Consider the following 20,498-nt stretch of genomic DNA (forward strand, 5'->3'; position numbering starts at 1 on the left):
GACAGCATACATCTGGTCATTTCCACAAGTGACCTAAATTTTCTCTCTGCAACAGAATTTTGCTCTGGTGTATAAGCTACTGTTGTGATATGTTGAATGCCTTCTTGTTCTAGAAATGTGCGCATGCTTTGTGAAGTGAACTCACCACCATTGTCGGTCTGAAGAACCTTTGGTTTTCTTTCAAATTTATTGCTCACCATGGCTATGTATTTCTTCAGCATGTCTGTGACTTGACTTTTCTCTTTCAGCAAATAGGCCACACAGTATCTAGAGAAATCATCCAAGAATTTAGCACAAATCTGTTATTTTCCCAATGATGGGATATTAAACGGTCCACATAAGTCACTGTGTATTAAGTCCAGCACTTTATTACTCCTATTCCTGTGTATGCAGGAAATGAGGGTCTCACACCTTTTGAGTAACACAGTCTATGCATTTCTCCATTTTACCAGCATCTGCACTTATCTGAATGCCGGTGGCCAGTTGCTTACTGTTAAGATCCTGGATCACCTTAGAATCACGATGTCCCAGGCGGCGGTGCCAGATTTCCAGACTACATTTACCATCATTCTTCCTTACTTGCGCCATATGTGAGGCTTCACCTGAAATGTTCAGCTTATAAACAGCATTATGCATAAAAGCTTCAGCATACACTTCATCATTTTTAGAGATTGTGCACTTACTGTTTTCAAAATGAATCGCAAATCCCTTCTTATCTAATGTAGATACACTAAGCATATTGCAAACTGCTTGGGGAATATACAAGACATCACTTACAGGAATTTCTTTAACTTCATTAGACACTTGCATTTTAAGAATCCAATAGCCTTTTGCTTGGATCTTAGCAGTCCCTGCATTTGCAGTTTTAAGAATACCTTCCTCTGGACACATTTCCTGAAAGAATCTTTACAATTGGTTAATGGCATGTGCTCCCCGAATCCAAAATCCAAGTACTTTCATTTGAATTATTATTTACCATAGTCAAAGATTTTTCTGCCATTAGAAAGCCCTTGTGTTTATCTTTGTCCTTCATACATTTCCTGGTTTGAAAATTCTTTAGTTCCATTGGCTTAGGGTGAGCTAGAGGGAGTGTTTTGTGTTTCCTTACACCATTTAGATACATGTCCCCTCTTTCCAACATGAGTAGCAATCAGCTTGCCCTTGGTGGAGTTTTCCCATAGCTCCGCCTTCCTCTGTTCTTGCCAAGAAATTTGTTTCATTTCTCTCTGACTGACTTGGAGAACACATCTCCTCAGAATCATTTATTATGCATTCCTGCCTTAGTTTGATGTTGTCTGTTCAAAAGATTGCCCTTCAATGGCCTCATTTACAGACCTAAAACATCAAACTTCTTTGATAGTGAGGTAAAAAAGAAATGCTCTTTCAATGCATCACACATGGGAATTCCTAGAAAGTTTCAGCTTTTGAAATGAAGACAAAGATGCATAATGTGATCATTACATTTACTTTTATCCCTTAATTTGGTTTCATTCAACTCTGCCAGCCAAATGGGTTGCTGCTTTGCATATGTAGTTGCATACATAGTTTCTCAGTTTATATAAATGTCCTTTGGTGTCCTTTCCCTCCACTAATATGGCTTGTTTCTCTGAGAGAGCTTCCAAAAGCATGCACTTCACATAATAGTTTGCATTGTCCCATTCAGCCATATTTTCAGCTGTTCTGTCTTGGTCTAAGCATATATTTAATCCTTTTGCTCGAAGGAGACATAGGAATCTTAGTTCCCACTGCCGATAATTAAACTCAGTTAATTTAGGCCCCTTGAGAGAATAGAAAAATGGTGAATTTCCTCCCTCAGCCATTTTCTTAGCCTTCTGTCTGCTGGTTGGGGGGAGAGAGAGACAGACTGAATCTTTCCTTTAAAACTAAGAGAAAAGTGGGCCTTTTTTTTCTGCCTGGTAATATTTCTCTTCTTTTTCAATTCCTGGACCTGGGCCCATAACCCTTTTGTTGGATTATTTGTAGTAAATAATTAGCAGATTTTAGTACACACAGCTTCAGCTTTAGAAATGTTAATTTCTTTCTTCATCTCTCTCTCATTCACCCCTGAATAATTCACTGCTGAGTCACTTTAAAGTTGAAGTAACAAAACATCTGTTTACTCACAGTTTGCAGTTAGATTATAATCAGACAGGCTTATATATACATATTACATACATTTGTCTTATCAGCTCCTTCCATGTGCTTAGATGGTAATGGATGCTCACACCACCATAGATCCTCTCAGGTTAGGAGAGATCATGAGCTCCATGTGCTCCATGTGCTGCATCTGCTGTGTCCTAACCCCCACAGGAAGTTGCATAGCTATGTGACCTCTCTAAGTAATTCACATCAGAGGTCACAGAGTAATCACAGAGAAATAATAGGTGACAGGCAATGCATGCAAAATACAATACATTCCAACAATTTTAATCCTTTGCAACTCGGGAAGTGTAGGTTGAGGAGTGTGCGGAAAGATCCTTTATCATTTCTGGAAAGTAAGTCAACAAGGTCTGACATGTAAGTTGGGGCTTCTCCATAGATGATTTTATGGACAATCATGCAGATCTGATAGTGGTCCGTTCTTTAAGTGGAAGCCAGTGTAGTTTCTCTCTTAAAGGTTTTGCACTTTCATATTTGTAGACTTGATCTGTCTCTTAACAGTAAACAACGATCATTTGAAATAACTCCCCATCCCTTGTAGGGAAACAGTAATAGGGCTGATTAGGGTTCCGCCTCATGCTTCTGCCTTCTCTCTCTCTCAAAATGGCTCTGCTGCATTTGGCCCCTTTGGCTCTATTGAGGATTTGACTTATTCTAGTCCCCTGGCCATATAGTTCATTTAAAGGAATATTAAGCATAAGTATATAAGTACATAGTGTTGCCATACTGGGACAGACCGAATGTCCATCAAGCCCAGTATCCTGTTTCCAACAGTGGCCAATCCAAGTCACAAGTATCCTGGTAAGATCCCAAACAGTACGATACATTTTATGCTGCTTATACCAGAAATAAGCAGTGGATTGCAAACCGTATGAGGAGAGACTTGCTGACCTGAACATGTGTACCTTGGGGAAAGGAGAAACAGGGGTGGACATGATATAGACGTTCAAATATTTGAAAGGTATTAATCCGCAAACAAACCTTTTCCGGAGACAGGAAAGTGGTACAACTGGAGGACATAATTGAGAATGAAGTGGGGCAGAACTCAGGAATAATGTCAGGAAGTATTTTTTCACAGAAAGGGTGGTAGATATGTGGAATGCCCTCCCGCGGGAGGTGATGGAGATAAAACGGTAACGGAAATTCAAACATGCATGGGATAAATGGAATGGCGTGAATGGAGTGGAGGAGTGGCCTAGTGGTTAGAGCACAGGTCTTGCAATCAGAGGTGGCTGGTTCAAATCCCACTGCTGCTCCTAGGGATCTTGGGCAAGTCACTTAACCCTCCATTGCCTCAGGTACAAACTTAGATTGTGAGCCCTCCTGGGACAGAGAAATACCCAGAGTACCTGACTGTAACTCACCTTGAGCTACTACTGAAAAAGGTTTGAGCAAAATCTAAATAAATAAATAAACACAAAGGAATCCTGTTTAGAAGGAATGGAGCTACAGAATCTTAGTGGATATTGGGTGGCAACACCAGTAAATGGGAAACAAAATCAGTGCTGGGCAGACTTCTATGTTCTATGCCCTAATCCTAACTAATAGGTAGGGATGGGCTAGAGTGTAAATTTTAAGGGGCTTCGACATTAGCCTCAGAACTTTTAGTACAAGAACAGTGCTGGCAGACTTCTACGGTCTGTGCCCTGAGAAAGGCAAGGACAAATCAAACTCAGGTATACACATAAAGTATCACATACCATCTATAATGAGTTTATCTTGTTGGGCAGACTGGATGGACCATTCAGGCCTTTATCTGCCGTCATTACTATGTTACTATGTAAGTCCATTTTAATATGGCTTATGGACTTTTCTTTCAGGAAGCTAAACCTTTTAAATCCCGCTTAGCTAACTGCTTTTACCATTGCATTTGACTATCTATTCAAAAGCAAGTGCACATCTTTAGCTTAAAAGCTTGCTGTCTTCTTCTCTAGACCACTGCAACAGCCTCCTTACTGACCTCCCTGACTCTGATGTTTACTCTCTCTTATTCTTTCTTTCCCAGTAGTATGTCACAGGGAGTGGACCTTGACATGGTTCTTTTTAACAATTATTTTGAGCGATATTGTTGAAGGTAAGTCCTTATAGATGATACCAAATCTGTGATAGAGTAGACAACCTGGATGGTGTAGGGATTTATCAAAACTTGAAGAATAGTCTATAATTTGGCAGCTAAGGCTTAATGCTAAAAAATGCATTGATATACAGTATATTTGGACTGCGAAAATCCAAGGGAGAGGTGCAATGTATGGGATGAAGTATTCTGTTTATGAAAGAAGAACGGAACCTGGGGGCGATTGTATCATCTGATGATCTCAAGGAGGCCAAAATGGTAGAAAAGATGATGGAAAAAGCCAGAAGGCTGCTTGAATGACAGGGAGAGTAATGACCATCAAATAAAAAGAAAGCGGTAGGACCTCTGTATAAATCTCTGGTGAAACCTCGTTTGGAGCGTTGTGTACAGTTCTAGAGACTTCACCATTAAAAAGATATAAATAGGATGAGCAGTGGCGTAGGAAAGGGGGGCGGGAGGGGCAGTCAGCCCCGGGTGCACGTGCTCGGGGGGTGCTGGCCTCGCTGGTTCCCTGCTCTCTCTGCCCCAGAACAGGTTACTTCCTGTTCCGGGGCAGAGAGAGCAGGGAACCAGCGGGCCGATGCAGCTCCGAGTGACGTGCACTCAGGGCGAATCGGCCCTCCCGCAGGTAAGAATGCGGTCAGGGGGGGGGGGGTGCGCAGCGGCGACCCGCCCCGGGTGCCATTAGCCCTTGCTACGGCACTGAGGATGAGTCAGTCCAGTGAGTGTTACTAAAAATGGTCAATGAATCTTGTCAGATGATATAAAGGACAGACTTAAAGATCTCAATATGTGGGCTTGGAAAGGGAAAGGAAAGCAGAATGGGATTTGATATACCCCCTTCTGTGGTTTTTGCAACTACAAAGTTCCCAGAGTCACATAGAGCTGCAGTGAGAAAGATAGGAGAGGATATGGATAGAGACATTTAAACACCCCCATGGCATGAGGCAGCCCTAGAATATGGGGGGGGGGGGGGGGGTATAAGACTACACTGAAAGGGCAGCAGCCTCAAGAGCAATCAAATGAACTGTTTCTTTATGGAAAGTGTGGTGTATGCATGGAACAATTTTTAAACGGAGGTGGTGGAGACTATACCCGAATTCCAAAAGCATGGAGAAGCCAAAAGGATCTCTGAGGAAGTGGAAACGATTGCAGAGCTACTGACCGTAGTTTGTAATGTATAGGTGGGCAGACTGGATATAGGCTAAATAGTCATTATCTGTCATTCTTTTCTCTGTTTCCATCTTTCTAAGAATGTGCTCTCCTTCCTTCGTTAATCTGTTCCTTGGCTTCCAGTGGAAATGTCTGTAACTTTTGTTGGTTGCTACCTACAAGGTCTATCCAGTAGCCATGGGTCCTGACGCTCCCTTTCTCTGAGGGTTTACTCTGCTCCCATGCTTCGTTTATTCTCTTTCCATGATACCCCCTCTTTAAACAGCCATCCTCTTTCTGTCTTTCACCATCTGCAACAAGACTTTCAAAAAGCCACTTTCTGGTTAGTCTTGAATGAAATAACAAAATCCTCTAACACATTTTGATACAGAAAAGACTTCTCGTACTGAACACAGTGTAGTTCTGTAACAGGAAGGGAATATGGGCACAGTGTAAGGGCTGCTGTCGTATAGTGAATCACAGCCTGTCCTGGTTTGAACCTTCTGCCTTGTCTCCTCATCCTCCTCCTCCCCCTTAAAATAGGACATGGATTAATTCAAACCACCTAACCTCCTCCCTAATACTTTATCTACGATGCGTTTGGCAGGTGAATCAATCCATCATGCTTTGGTTTGAAATGATTTGTATTTTCCAAATTAATTATGCATCAGACAGTAACACAGAAAGTTGGCATATTTTCCTTTATGTTTTTCTATTTACTAAATGTAAGCACTCAGTGGCATTTTAAACTACAGCTTGTAAACACTGCACCAAAGTTTTTAATCTCTGTCTGAGGATTGGGCAGTAGAACGTTCCCCCCTCCTCCCTCCACCCATCTGTTCACTTGAGGTCCAGGTCTTACAGTTCATCCAAGAACAAATTGGTTCCCTGGCTTGGGAGCTCATTGACTAATGACACTTTCTCTAGTTTGCCACGTTCAGATTCAGGCAATGGAAGAAGGAGAAATCATGTGGCCAAAATATAATCATGTGATCTACATTCAGATGATTTGAAAGAAATGTCTTTCATAATGGATATACATGACCACAGAACAAAATGTACACACTATATATATATATAGATTATATATATATATATATATATATATTATATATATATATACTGTATATATTATTTGAATTTGTGTGTTGAGGCATCCCACAGTAGTGTTCTGCTTAATGCATGCTAATCCCTCACTGGAAAATATTTTTTTTTATTTTCCAGTACAGGAGGCATGTCTGGGAGTGGAGTGGAGTGGAGAGTAGGCATGCCTGCCCTAATCAGGTAGCACAGGCTTCTCACAGGTCTCCCACTAAGCCATCTCTCTCCCCTTCAATCTGTTCAAAACTCTGCTGCACGACTTATATTCCACCAGTGTTGCTATGCTCATATTAGCTCTCTCCTCGATTCACTTCATTAGCTCCCTATCCATTTCCATATACAGTTCAAACTCCTCTTATTGACTTACAAGTGCATTCACTCTGCAGCTCCTCAGTACCTCTCCACTCTTATCACTCCCTACAATCCTTCACAGGAACTCCGTTCACCGTATAAATCTCTCTTATCTGTACCCTTCTCCTCCACTGCCAACTCCAGACTCCATTCCTTTTATCTTGCTGCACCATATGCCTGGAATAGGCTTCCTGAATCAATACATCAAGCTCCAGCTCTGGCCATCTTCAAATCTAGGCTAAAAGCCCACCTTTTTGATGCTGCTTTTAAATCCTAACCCCTACCTAGTCACTTGTTTAGTGCCCATGTCTATTTTATCATTCCCACCTTAGTAATTCCATTATCCCTTATTTGTCCTGTTTATCTCTCCTGATTAGATTGTAAGCTCTGTCGAGCAGGGAGTGTCTCTAACATGTTCAGTGTACAGCATTGTCTACATCTAGTAAAGCTATAGAAATGATAATGTATCAACATTTAAATACTGGAAACCAATAGTCAGTACATGCCACAGTAGTGGAGTTAATGAAACAGAAGGCAACAAGAGAGGTGGCAAAGAAGCAGGCCCAATGGTATTAAAATCACAAGACACCAAAAGTGGCACCAGCATCCTCCTGTTGATTGAGGTTAAGACTATGGATTATATCAAGCTGCTGGCAGCGACCCACAGCACAGTAGAGACTGGTTTTCTCCTATATGGGTTGTGCCCAAAATTGGTGTTTTTTTCTGCCCTAGCTTTACAGCCTGCCTAGTCAATCACTAACACCACTAACACAGACTGCTCAACAATTACTGTGGATTCGTTTGGATTCATATTAGGTAAATGAGACTTTTATTAGAGGTTCATGGTAAATGGAGAGTGTATAAGTCATTATTGTCTAAGATATACAATGATGAAGCCATATAACTGAAGAGAAACAATAATACATATCTATAGTTGAAAAGAAACAATCATCACATCACTGGTCATACATCTCTACATCCAAGCAAAGCCAGGAGTCTCTTGACCAGGAGAAGCAATAATAAAGAAAGAAATATCACATATATACATACATCACTGGTCACCCATCACTACATCCAGGCTTTTTACATCAGCTGAGAGAAGCTCCTTTTCAGCGAAGCCGGAGTCTCGTAACCAGGCATTCAGATTCCTATGCGGCACGTCTGCCCATGGGTGATCTTCCAATTTCGCTGTCAGAGACTTCCCTTTTTATTCAGCTTAGAACTCTTTTTCAGAGCTAAGGAAAATTACAGAACGCTTGAGAATTTCTCTGTTTAGGTAAACAAGCCATACAAAATATGCTTGAGAATGTGGGAATGTGGTCACATGTTCTTTGTCCAGGTGGCCAGCCTGAACTTGAAACATGCTCCACCTCCCTCTGGACATACCAAATTAATTAGAGCTGTGTCTTATCTTTCCACATTCCAAATCATTTTCACACAAACTTTAATCAAAAATACAGACCCAGAGTGCACTTCAGTCACTCAGACAGAGTTTGAAAAGCAATCTTTAAAATCCTTCCATTACAGTGGTATATTTCATCAAAAGCTAAATAGTGGGCATCCCCACCAGCAAAGGTATATTTTGGTGGGAACAGGGGTGGCAGTGGGGGAGGTGGGAGAACTGAGAGGAAATGCTTGCACTCCCCCCCATTCCACCCCTCCCAAAAAATGTTTAAGTTCTGGATACACCCCTGCGGAAAACACTGAAGAACTGAATTGTCTTCACACCAACAGTACAAACAACGGAATAGTGTGTTAAGCAAGGCTCTCCCATAAAAAAAAAAACAGAAGGATGAGAAATCTAATAAACAAAACCTTTTATTCTTTATATCAGGGGTCTGTACATAAGATCACTGAAGGATATAGGAATCTCTCAATAACAGTATTGATAAAGACTTGATCAAAAAAAAAGAAGACTAGTCAGTGTGTGACACTTTATCAATACTGTTATCCAGAGATTCCTATATACTTCAGTGATCTTATGTACAGACCACTGATGTAGGCTTTATGCCAAAACACAGTGCTGTGTCAGGTCCTGAAGAATAAAAGGTTTTGTTTATTAGATTCCCTGTCCTTTTGTTTTTTTATGGGAGAGCCTTGCTGAACACACTACTCCTTTGATGGTACTTGCTGACGTAGTGGAATGTATTTATTTATTTATTGCATTTGTACCCCACCTTTTTTCAGGCTCAATGTGGCTTACAGAGTTAGGTTATGATAGAGTCAGTACATGGTTTAAATACAGTTGATCATAAGCTGAGGTAAAAGAGGATTTAGGTAGGCGGATGTTGGATAGGTTGTGTGAGAAGTGTTTTAGGTGTGGTTTGGGGGATGAATATGGTCCTCCGCTCTTGCGGTGTCCTTCCTTCACACCCACAGTGACAGGAAAAGCATAAGCTAGAATAATAAAGAAGAGGAGACAATTTATATGTGTGGAAACTGCTCTGAAAGCTTGCTCTATGGTGCTATATTAAGCCAAAATAACTTGAAAACTAGGTGTGGGTTTCTCCCATCTGAAAAAGAATGCTTGATTTTGGCTGGGGGAACTGCCATTGCTATTCCTGTGCCTGCCTTCCCCACTGATGCTACTGCCTCATTTCTTGCTCAGAACGCCTTCCTTTATGCAAGATTCAGTCCTTTCCCAGTCTTAGGTCTCCATCATCATGGACCATTGGAAAGTCAGATCCCCAGTTTTTTACTGTTATTTTATTTATTTAACACATTTATACCCCACATTTTCCCACTAGTTGCAGGCTCAATGTGGCTTACATAGTACCATACGGCATATTACAGTTCATTAAAAATAATTAGACAATGTAATAATAGGATAGATTCATATAAATAACATATTAAACAACAAGGTAATAAAGGATAATAGACGGTCGATAATGTCCATGAGTTTTGGTGTGACCAGGAGAAGTGGATTAGGTTACCTCTGGGGAGTAAGCCTTCTTGATCAGGGAGGTCTTCAGAAGTTTTCTAAAGTTTAGATAGTTCTGAGTTGACTTTAAAATTATTGTGATCTATCTATCTATCTATTGTTATGATCTATAAGCGCAGTAGAGCAGTGAGTACCCTACACAATCACTTTTGTCAGAAAAACTGTAGTGCACCGTTGACTGTGTTCACTGTCTACCGAGTCAGAACACACTGAGTGTCCACTCCTGTAAGTTGTACTCTTCTCTGTAACACATCCTTTACACAGAGTGAAAGCACAAAGCACCGACACGGTATTTGCCTGTCCTTCTCATATGAGAGACCGCCCTAATAATGTTAAGTTCCACATTAGGAGTTACCACCAAGGAAAAGGATTTAGGCATCATTGTGGCTATAATAAGTTAAAATCTTCTGCTCGGTGTGGTGGCAGCCAAAAAGCTGTTAGAAATTATAAGGAAAGGAATAGAGGTATTAATCCGCAAACAAACCTTTTCCGGAGATGGGAAGGTGGTAGAACGAGAGGACATGAAATGAGATTGAAGGGGGGGCAGACTCAAGAAAAATGTCAGGAAGTATTTTTTCACGGAGAGAGTAGTGGATGCTTGGAATGCCCTCCCGCGGGAGGTGGTGGAAATGAAAACAGTAACGGAATTCAAACATGCGTGGGATAAGCATAAAGGAATCCTGTGCCGAAGGAATTGATCCTCAGGAGCTTAGTCAAGATCGAGAGGCGGGGCTGGTGGTTGGGAGGCGGGGATAGGGCTGGGCAGACTTATACGGTCTGTACCAGAGCCAGTGGTTGGGAGGCAGGGCTGGTGGTGGGGAGGTGAGGATAGTGCTGGGCAGACTTATATGGTCTGTGCCTGTGCCAGAGCTGGTGATTGGGAGGTGGGGCTGGTGGTTGGGAGGCAGGGATAGTGCGGGGCAGACATATACGGTCTGTGCCCTGAAGAGCACAGGTACAAATCAAAGTAGGGTATACAAAAAAGCAGCAAATATGAGTTATCTTGTTGGGCAGACTGGATGGACCGTGCAGGTCTTTTTCTGCCGTCATCTACTATGTTACTAAATCAAATAATATCATTGTATCTCAAAAAAGATATAGAGGAAGTGGAAAAGGTATAGAGAAAGGTGACTAACATGATTAAGGGGATGGAGCAGCTCTTATATGAGGACAGTCTTAAGAGGTTAGGGCTCTTCACCTTGGAGAAGAGACAGCTGAGGTCTACAAAATCCTGAGTGGAGTAGAACAGATAAATGGTAAGAGTGCAAAGATTAGTGGATGGTCTATAAAGTTATGTAGTAGGTTAGAAGGGTTTAAAAAAGGTTTGGGATAATTTCCTAAATGAAAAGTCCATAAGCCATTATTAAGATGAACTTGGGAAAATCCACTGTTTATTTCTAGGATAAGCAGCATAAAATCTGCTTTACTCTTTTGGGATCTTGCCAGGTACTTGTAACCTGGATTGGCCACTGTTGCAAACAGGATACCTGGCCTAGATGAACCTTTGGTCTGGCCCAGTATGGCAAAGTCTATCAGAGCAGAGGAAGCGTAAAGGTTAGTGCAGTGGTCTGAGAACCAGGGGAATTGGGTTCAGTTCCTACTGCAGCTCCTTATGACTGTGTGTGTAAGTCACTTAGGGGGTCTTTTACTAAAGCTTAGCTCAAGTGATCTGCAGCAGGGTTCATTTTATTCCTATGGGCCCTGCTGCAGATCACTCGAACTAAGTTTTAGTAAAAGATCCCCTTAATCCTCCACTGCCCCAGGAGCAAAATAAGTACCTGGATATAATATATAACCTGCTTTGATTGTAATCACAGAAAGGTGGTATATCAAGTCCTATCTCCATGTTGACTCATTATATAATTAAGCTCTGAAACTCTTTGCTGGAGCCAAGTGCAATTCTATGGGGTTTAAAAAAGGTTCAGACAAATTCATGGAGGAAAAGTCTATACACCTTCTTAAACCTTATTAAGGTTGGCCTAGAAAAAGTCACTGTTTATCTCTGGGATTAAGCAGCATTGGATCTTGCCACTTTTCATTGCCCCTGGTACAAAATAAGTACCTGAATATATGTAAACTGCTTGGAATGTAGTTGCAAAAATCTCAGAAAGGTGGTATATCAAGTCCCATTTCCTTTTCTTTATTTGAGATGCTACGTGGAGAGTCTACGTGGAACATTGCTACTATTTGAGATTCTACATGGAATGTTGCTATTCCACTAGCAACATTCCATGTAGATGCCTGCCCTTGCAGACCACCAATGCGGCCGCGCAGGCTTCTGTTTCTGTGAGTCTGACGTCCTGTTTAAAAAGTATATTTTACCTAACAGATAGGGCAATGGTGTGGAGGAATAGCCTAGTGGTTAGTGCAGTGGACCTTGATCCTGGGGAACTGAGTTCGATTCCCACTGCAGCTTCTTGTGACTCTGGGCAAGTCACTTAACCCTCCATTGCCCCTGGTACAAAATAAGTACCTGTATATATGTAAACCGCTTTGAATGTAGTTGCAAAAACCTCAGAAAGGCAGTATATCAAGTCCCCTTTCCCTTTTTGAGAGTCTACCAAGTACTTGTCACTTGGACTGTCCATTCTGGAAACAGGATATTGGGCTACATAGACCATCGGTCTGACCCAGTAGGGCAATTCTTATGTTCTAATGCAGGTTCCAGAGCTCCCAAGTTACCCATTCCAGGAGTGAGACTTTTTGGCCAGTCCTAGATTTCTGCCAAACTCATCCTGGTGCATTATGGGACCTGCTGCACTGATTTCAACCGATAAAATCATGGACTTCAAATACTACACTGCTTTGGGAAAAACATTTAAAACCAGGACCAGCCAAAAAAGTATTCCTCCTGGAATGGGTAACTTGGCAGTTCTGAGCTTACAAATGAATTTAATGGTGGACTCACCACACTGGCATTTTAAATTGTAGATTGGAGTGCAACAAAATCTGAAACAGAACCAATATTTATTATACTGGATGATTAATCAAAGCCTGCAAGCTGTTGTTAGGAACTTCTGGTTCATGCTACCAGCATGAAAAGGATATTTGAGATTGCATTCTGTAACAACCTTGCAGTGATTGTTAACACCCAGGTGTTGCAAGGGATTATGGACGGCCTTTTCATGCAGAGTCTGTAGCTGCCTGAGAGGAAAGAAAGCCACAAGCACAGCTGAGAGCAAGGGTAGAAGAACTGAAAGAGAAACAGAGCCAGAAAGCTGTTTAGCTGACAAGCAGAAGATTTTCAGCTACTTCAGTACTGAGATTCAGAGTGTTTATGAGAACTGTAAAAGAGTGGCCTTTCAGAAAGAAAAATCCTTTCAATGAGTCAAGGTAACCTGCATTGCTTTTTTTCTACCACACTTTGATTACAACAACTCATTACTTACAGGTATTGGTCTTCCTTCGTATGCTCTGAAATCTTTGCCAATGAAAACTCTGCTGCACAGTTGATTTCTTGCACTTGCTCGTAATAATACCAGTACTGGAACCCCTTCACTGAGATGAGGATTCAGTCTAAATTATTGCCTCTTGTTTTTAAGGATATTAACAATGAACTTCCTTCCATTCTTACGCTGTACAAACCAACACAGAGTCTTGGGTCTATGGACAAGCAGTTATTTGAAGCCCCTAGTTCCATACAGTTAGGTTGCTTGGACTCCACCACTTGTCTAACTTTCAGGTTATTGGTCCAAAGCTGTGGAATTCATTACCTTTCAACTTATAGAAAATTGATTCCCTTATGCCCTTTAAGAAATAACTCTAGACTTATTTGTTCCAAAATAGGGCTGGCTTAACCTATGGAACAGGTGAGGTTCTGGCCCAGGCCGCCTGCACTAAAGGACACCAAATGCTTGAGCCCATGACGTCACCAGCCCAAAGGTTAAGCTTGGCTTCTTAGTTCTTACCATTCTGAGCAGCAGCAGTGATCCAGGGTCCCAACTGCTGGCAAAGGAAACAGGAGGCACTGGCAGCTTTAATGTTTCCCTCCTCCCTCCACTGATGGAGGTATGTACCTGATGCTGACACTCCTCCCAGGCCCTCTCCTTGGGACAGGGAGTGCAAAAGCAAAAGTTGCTCCAGGGTGCCACAACATCTTGAGCCATCCCTGTTCCAGAAGGCAAACTCACGATGGTTCTAATTTTGGTGCAAAATTTTCATATTATCCTGTTTGGGGTATGTCAAATTTTCATTTATATATCTTGGATGTCCTTGACTTCCAAATTGTTTTTTTTTTAATTATATATGTTTTAATTGTAATCTGCCATGAACTGTGGAATATATATATATACTAGGAAAAAATGCCCGTTTCTGAGCGCAATGAAACGGGCGCTAGCAAGGGGCCCCCTCCCTCCGTCCCTCCTTGTTTGCTGTGGAGTTTCCATTTCGGCCCTCGTCGAGTGTCATAGCTCCGCCCTTGACATCATGACGTTTTGACGCGAGGGCGGTGCAGACACTCCAGTGCACACCGGATATCTCGGGCGCCTCAACTTCCGTGGAGGCTTCAGAACATTGGGGTTGCCTTTTAAATATATATATATATATATTTTTTTTTAAAGTAAATACAGAGTTCACGCACATTTACTCAAAGAAGGTCTAAAGAAGGACAGCAGTCAGCGGGGACTGATTGAAACTCTTTTGGACTCAGCAGTGCTCTGAGAAGTTTTGCAGAATTGAACAAAGATAGACTGCATTGTTGAAAAAGCTTCCTACCTAAAAAGATTTTCTTCCACAGTCACCTAATGTGTATCATGTAGGTTTTAGCTGAAAACATAAAGTCAAGCGTCCAACAGGTTGGACGAACACTGTACTGCTTTGTTCTAATCTTCTGAAAGCCACTGAGTGTTTCCCTTCTTTGTCTTTTACAGCCCAATAGCCTGGCCAAGCTTTAGTTGTTTGAACATACAATAATTGTTTACATATGTAATGTCTGTCTAATATCTAATCTATTTTATTTTCCTGTAAATAATATTCCATGCTGACTTGTTTAGACTGCTTAACCAGCTGATCTTAGCACTGCCTGCAGACTAGTGATCCCTATTATTACAGAGGGGCCCAGAAAAGCAATGGAGACATGGGGCATTTCACACGGGGTTAGCGGTAGCCTTTTTCAATTGGGAGCCAGGCCGGGCAAGAGTGGAGGAGGAGCACTTCTGCATGGGCCCACCAGCCCACCATGAATGGCCCCTGGGTAATTTCTGGGGGGCTAGGTGAGCCGGTGGGGGAGAGTTAAGTAGGAGTCAGGTGTGGAAGCTTTAATGGGGGTGGCCAGTCCATGTGTTCGGTCTTTGTCATTAAGTGGGATTCAGGTGGGGTGGATCTTGACTGCTGTGAGGGTCTATGATATTGGGAGGGGGTTTGGGTGTGGGGAGGTCATGATTTTGACAGGGTTTTTTAATCATTGGGAGGCTTTAGGTAGGAAGAGTTATGATAATGGGCCACTTTACTAAGCAATGTCTGATCCAGGCAGTTTAAGTAGGAAACAGAGAGAGAAGAGAAGCCTGTGGAACATGAGGGGGGGGGGGGGGGGAATTCCCTGTGCTGCCTTGGAGGAAGGAGGTCTCCTAAAAGGAGTTCATCACCCTGGTGAAGTAGAAAGTACTCCTGTAGCCAGGACCAGCCACCAGGGGATGCATTGTCCTCTTGCACCGAGGATATGACTCTAAGAATTTCTGCCCAGGAGGGAAGGGTTAGGACAGCTATTGTAGTTGGTGACTCGATCATTTGGCATGTAGATAGCTGGGCGGCTGGTGGATGTGAGGATCATCTGGTCACTTGCCTACCTGGTGCAGAGGTGGTGGACCTCACACATCATCTAGACAGGATTTTAGATAGTGCTGGGCAGGAGCCAGCTATCTTGGTACGTGTGGGTACCAATGACAGGAAAATGGGGGAGAGAGGTTCTGGAAGCCAAATTTAGGATCTTAGGTAGAAAGCTGAAGCCTGCTCCCCATTCCACTCAGAGGACCCAAGAGTCAGGCAGAGTTCCGAAGTCTCAATGCGTGGTTGAGACGATGGTGTAGGGATGAGGGATTTATTCTGGGCAGAGAGGAGCATGTTCTGAAAGGATAGACTCCACCTTAACCAGGGTGGAACCAGGCTGCTGGAGATAGAGCAGCTTTTAAACTAAAATGGGGGAGGGGGGATACTGACAGGACCCAGGAGCGTATAGTTCAGTGTATCCAAGAGGGGGGTGTCAGGGAAGATGTATGCTGTGAGGAGCAGTATTTGATCTCATGGATGAACGCTGAGGCATGGATGCTGTTGGGTGCAGTGATCTGAAAAAACTTCTGCAATGCACATGTTGAGTAAAGCTGCACATGCTTGTCCTCACGTACGGCTTGATAAAATCTCTATCCCTCCTGGATGCAGAAAAACATGTATATGCAGTCCTGCCTGTTCTTGCACATACTTTACAAGATTTTCTGCATGTGCAGGGGAAATTGTTCACTCCCTTGCAATGCAGCCCCTCTTCCACAAATATTTTATTTTTCCAACCTGTCTGAATAGCTGTTTGCCCCCTGCTCCTCCTTTCTGGCACATAATGGGTGAACCGACCTGTATTAAGAAGAAACGTTTCTCTTCCTGTAATTTGCCTTTCTGTTAAGCTAAGATTGTGGATAGAACAGAACTAATCGAGCCCTCTTTAATAGCTGTTTTGTCTGGATGCCTGGGTTGCTGTGAATATGCCAGATCCCGTGAAGGTGTTGCTAGGAAGCCACTGCTGTTCTTTCTTTCTAAATGGATTTTGTTTATTAGAGGATGTAATGAAAGGTTTGCTATAAACCCAAAGTACATGATAAAAGCAAGAGGCACAGGTTCCCAACTCAGGTTTCTATATACAGTAGACCTCAAAGAGCTAGTGTTTAATTTATTTTTTAAAGAATATCCATTTCATTTGACAAATAGCTTCATAAGTCTGTGGAAATTATTGATGGTAGTGAAAGATTTAGCTTTGCACAGATGAATGTTGCAATTTGTAATAATACATGGCATCCTACTGAATTTCACTTAATTCACTGTACATACTACTACTACTACTACTACTACTTAGCATTTCTTATCATTTCTATAGAGCTACTAGACGTACGCAGCGCTGTACACTTGAACATGAAGAGACAGTCCCTGCTCCACAGAGCTTAAATTCTAATTACATAAGTACATAAGTAATGCCATACTGGGAAAAGACCAAGGGTCCATCGAGCCCAGCATCTTGTCCACGACAGCAGCCAATCCAGGCCAAGGGCACCTGGCAAGCTTCCCAAAGCTTAGGACAGACAAACAAGAGATAGGGGAATATTAAAGTCAGCATGATAAAATAAGGGTTCTCAACAAGTGAATAAGGGTTAGAAGTTAAAAGCAGCATCAAAAAGGTGGACTTTTAGCCTAGATTTGAAGACAACCAGAGATGGAGCTTGACGCACTGGCTCAGGAAGTCTATTCCGGGCATATGGTGCAGCAAGATAAAAGGAACAGAATTGGTGTGTAGAACCTGAGCTCTTTTATTAAAACTTGGGGTCCATGGGTCAATTTTTGCAGACAATGGAAAAGGTGCCAGTACTCAGTACCCCCCAAGTACCCCCTCAAAAAAAGCCCTGGATTTGTATAGTATAGTAAATGTGAATAAAGATTTTGAACCCTCCCCCATACCTGCATAGTTTCTGCAGGTATAAGAGGGCATGATACCTTAGCTGAAGCTGTTGCATGAAACTGTATAAGCTGAAGAACTGGAATGGCAGAGATGAGGTCTACTAGCTCAGGCCACATCGGGAATCTTATGGAATACTTTAGAAAAAGACACCTTCTAAGCCTTTAGTTGCCATATTGGGTGGCCAGAGGTTTGGATTGAGGACACGCATTAGATACTCTTCTTGGATTTCAGCAAAGCCTATGGTACAGTTCCTCATAAGAGGCTTATAAGTAAACTTAGTGGGCTGAATCTAGGACCAAAAGTGATGAACTAAATTAGAAACTGGCTAGAATTCGCTTGGGGGGGGGGGGGACGTGAGTAGTAGAATCCTCAAGGATCGGAACTGGTCTAGACCTTGCTAAAGGTCTAGGAGGAAAAGTTGGCCCTTTTGTGGACAATACAAAGATTTGCAAGAGAGTGGACATCCTGGAGGCTGTGGTCAATATGAGAAGTGACCTACAAAAATTGGAATGGTCCCTTGTTTGGCAGTGAAGGATTAATGAAGAAGTGGTGGAGAGTGATACACTTGGGGAGTAGACATCCAAAGGAGCTACATTTTACTAGGAGGTGAGATGTTGATATGCATGGACGGACATGGACCCTGGGGTGTTAATGTCCGAGGATTTCAAGGGGTGAATTAATGAGACAAGGCAGTGGCCATAGCCAGAAAGATGGTAGGCTGCATAGAGAAAGGTATAACCAGCAGAAGAATGGAGATGTTAATCCCCTAAAACAAAAATCATTCTGTTGCACTTTCTCATTTACAATATAGTCTTTGATTACAATCTCTTTCTTTGATCAGGAAGAGGATGTTCCACTGTATCAACAGTTGCTTCTGGATCTTCTGTGGCAGGACCTGGCAACAGAACCAGCTATATGATGCTTAACCTCTGAAGTACCCTCTTGGCGAAACACGTCAGGTACATCTTGCTAAGGACATAACAAGACTTGAATCACTTCAAAAGAAGGTGCTAAAAGTGGTATGGGATTTTTGACAAAAGATATATGATAGGAGACCTGAATGTGCACACCCGAAAGAAGAAGTGGGCAATCTGTGGGCCTAACAATACATTGCATACAAACATCATTGATCAGAGTTTTTTTGTCAATGGTACTTTTGAAGGATATAATAAGGGGACACATCTCGTTTGACGGTGTTAGCAATAGCCATACCATCCAGAGTGTCTACCCTATTGTAGATTTTGGTGTCATCCACAAAGGGGAAACCTTATTTGAGAGCCCTTCCGCAATATAGTTTACAAAAATGTAACAATCCATCTAAGGACTGATTCCTGTGGGACATCACTGGAAATGCCCTTTCCTCAGAGTGAATTGAATTTACCACTGCTCATGTAGTGGATTCATTTCCTGGACCGTGTTAAAGCTGAAAAAGATGACAAAATTCCCCAGCCTACTAGGATTTAGCCCTGGCCTGGCCTGTGCCCAGCTCAATAGAGACATTACATTTGATATGTCCTAGTCTGGGTACCTGACCTGAAGAGTCAGCTGGCATCCAGGACTGTCTGGAGGGAACCAGGGTTAAAGTGATTTTCCAAGACATTTTCAAGTCCTTACTCAAAGCCCATCTCTTCTCCCTTGCTTTTGGTGCCTAACCACCTTCCCCATTCATGTTCCCTACACTGACTACATAGTTTGTAAATCTTTAGATTGTAAGCTCTCTTGAGCAGGGATTGTCCTTCCCCATGTTAAACTTGTACAGCGCTGCGTAACCCTGGCAGTGCTATAGAAATGCTAAGTAGTAGTAGTAGTCTGGTCTTAGAAGGTGGAGGAGCCACCCACAAACAGGCCTGAGAAGAAAAAAGAGTGCAGGTGGGGGACATAGAGAGTAAGAGAATTATCCAAGTAATGAAGCTGATTGGAATGTACCATTACTGGCAGATAGGTTACGGCGTGTATACAGATATTGTAATGAAATGTTATCAGAACAAGCAACATTCGTATTATGCTCACTCGTATAAATTTGGATTAAAACTTTAAGTGATTGCTGAAAGATATGTGATGGTTTCTCTCTCTTGCAGACAAGAATGAAGAAGAGGAATACCTCAGCAATAACATCCAGTAACTACATGAGAGGAAGGGAGTTGAAAGGAGTAAGGAGCCACTAGACCCAAATTTATTGAGAAAAGACCTGACTTGGTCATCAGATTCTCATAGATTCTTGGAACATAATGGAACTCCTTTCTTGTTCGATGCATTAACTGCCACAAGTGTCAATCTCTGTGCAAAGCCTAAACTGCAGTTTCAAATAAAATGGTCTTGAAGGCTGACTGGAATTTTGGACAGGACAGTTCAAAATGGACGTGAGAGGGGAGGACATTCCAAAGGGAGTCTGCGATAAAGTAAAACGCACTACTACGAGTTGAGTCTAGTTTGTCATTCTGTGGTGATGCAATGTGCAGATGATGATTATTCAGAGAACGTAACAGTCTCGGAGGTGCATAAGGTATGGAGAGAGCAGCAAGATATGAAGTTGACCCAAGATGAAGAGCCGTGAAGGTAAGAATAAGAATCTTAAATTGAATACAAAAAGCTATGGGTAATCAATGATAATGTATAAAGAGTGGTGTTATATGATGCGAATGCAAAGATAAAATCGTAAGTGCATTAGTATTAAAGTATTACAATCCAGAGATAGGATAATAATGGCACACAGACATCTAAGGATAAAAACTATGAAGCAACCCTCACAGTATCCCAGGGTCTAATTTCTAGAAATTCCTAAGTCATTTCATGAAAGAGACTATGAGGCAGTCACAGAATTCTAACATGAGAGCAAATTAAATACAGTGAAGAAATTTGAAAGCAAACATTAGGTTGATGTTGTTTGAGAATCATAAATCACATCAATGTCAGCATAGGGTAAAATATCCCATTAACAACTCATTTCTGAGTTTTTCTTCCCTGCCCTTCTCAATCATTGAATGCACACATTTTAAATCATACCAGTGCTTTAGTGTAAGCCAGAAAATGCAGTACCAGGTGAAAAAGTCATTCATGTATTTCAGGGA

At 42.1% G+C, this 20,498-nt stretch overlaps 1 long non-coding RNA gene across 1 annotated transcript; it reads left to right on the forward strand.

The window, feature by feature from the left end:
• The first annotated feature begins 12,995 nt into the window (after nucleotides 1-12,995).
• On the forward strand, nucleotides 12,996-19,794 carry LOC115478406. Its single transcript, XR_003943506.1, has 3 exons — nucleotides 12,996-13,112; nucleotides 14,348-14,532; nucleotides 19,509-19,794. It is a non-coding gene; the product is annotated as an uncharacterized LOC115478406 (long non-coding RNA).
• The last annotated feature ends 704 nt before the right edge of the window (nucleotides 19,795-20,498 follow it).

The sequence above is a fragment of the Microcaecilia unicolor genome, chromosome 10 (genome assembly GCF_901765095.1).
Source record: "Microcaecilia unicolor chromosome 10, aMicUni1.1, whole genome shotgun sequence".
In the NCBI taxonomy this organism is placed as follows: Eukaryota; Metazoa; Chordata; class Amphibia; order Gymnophiona; family Siphonopidae; genus Microcaecilia; species Microcaecilia unicolor.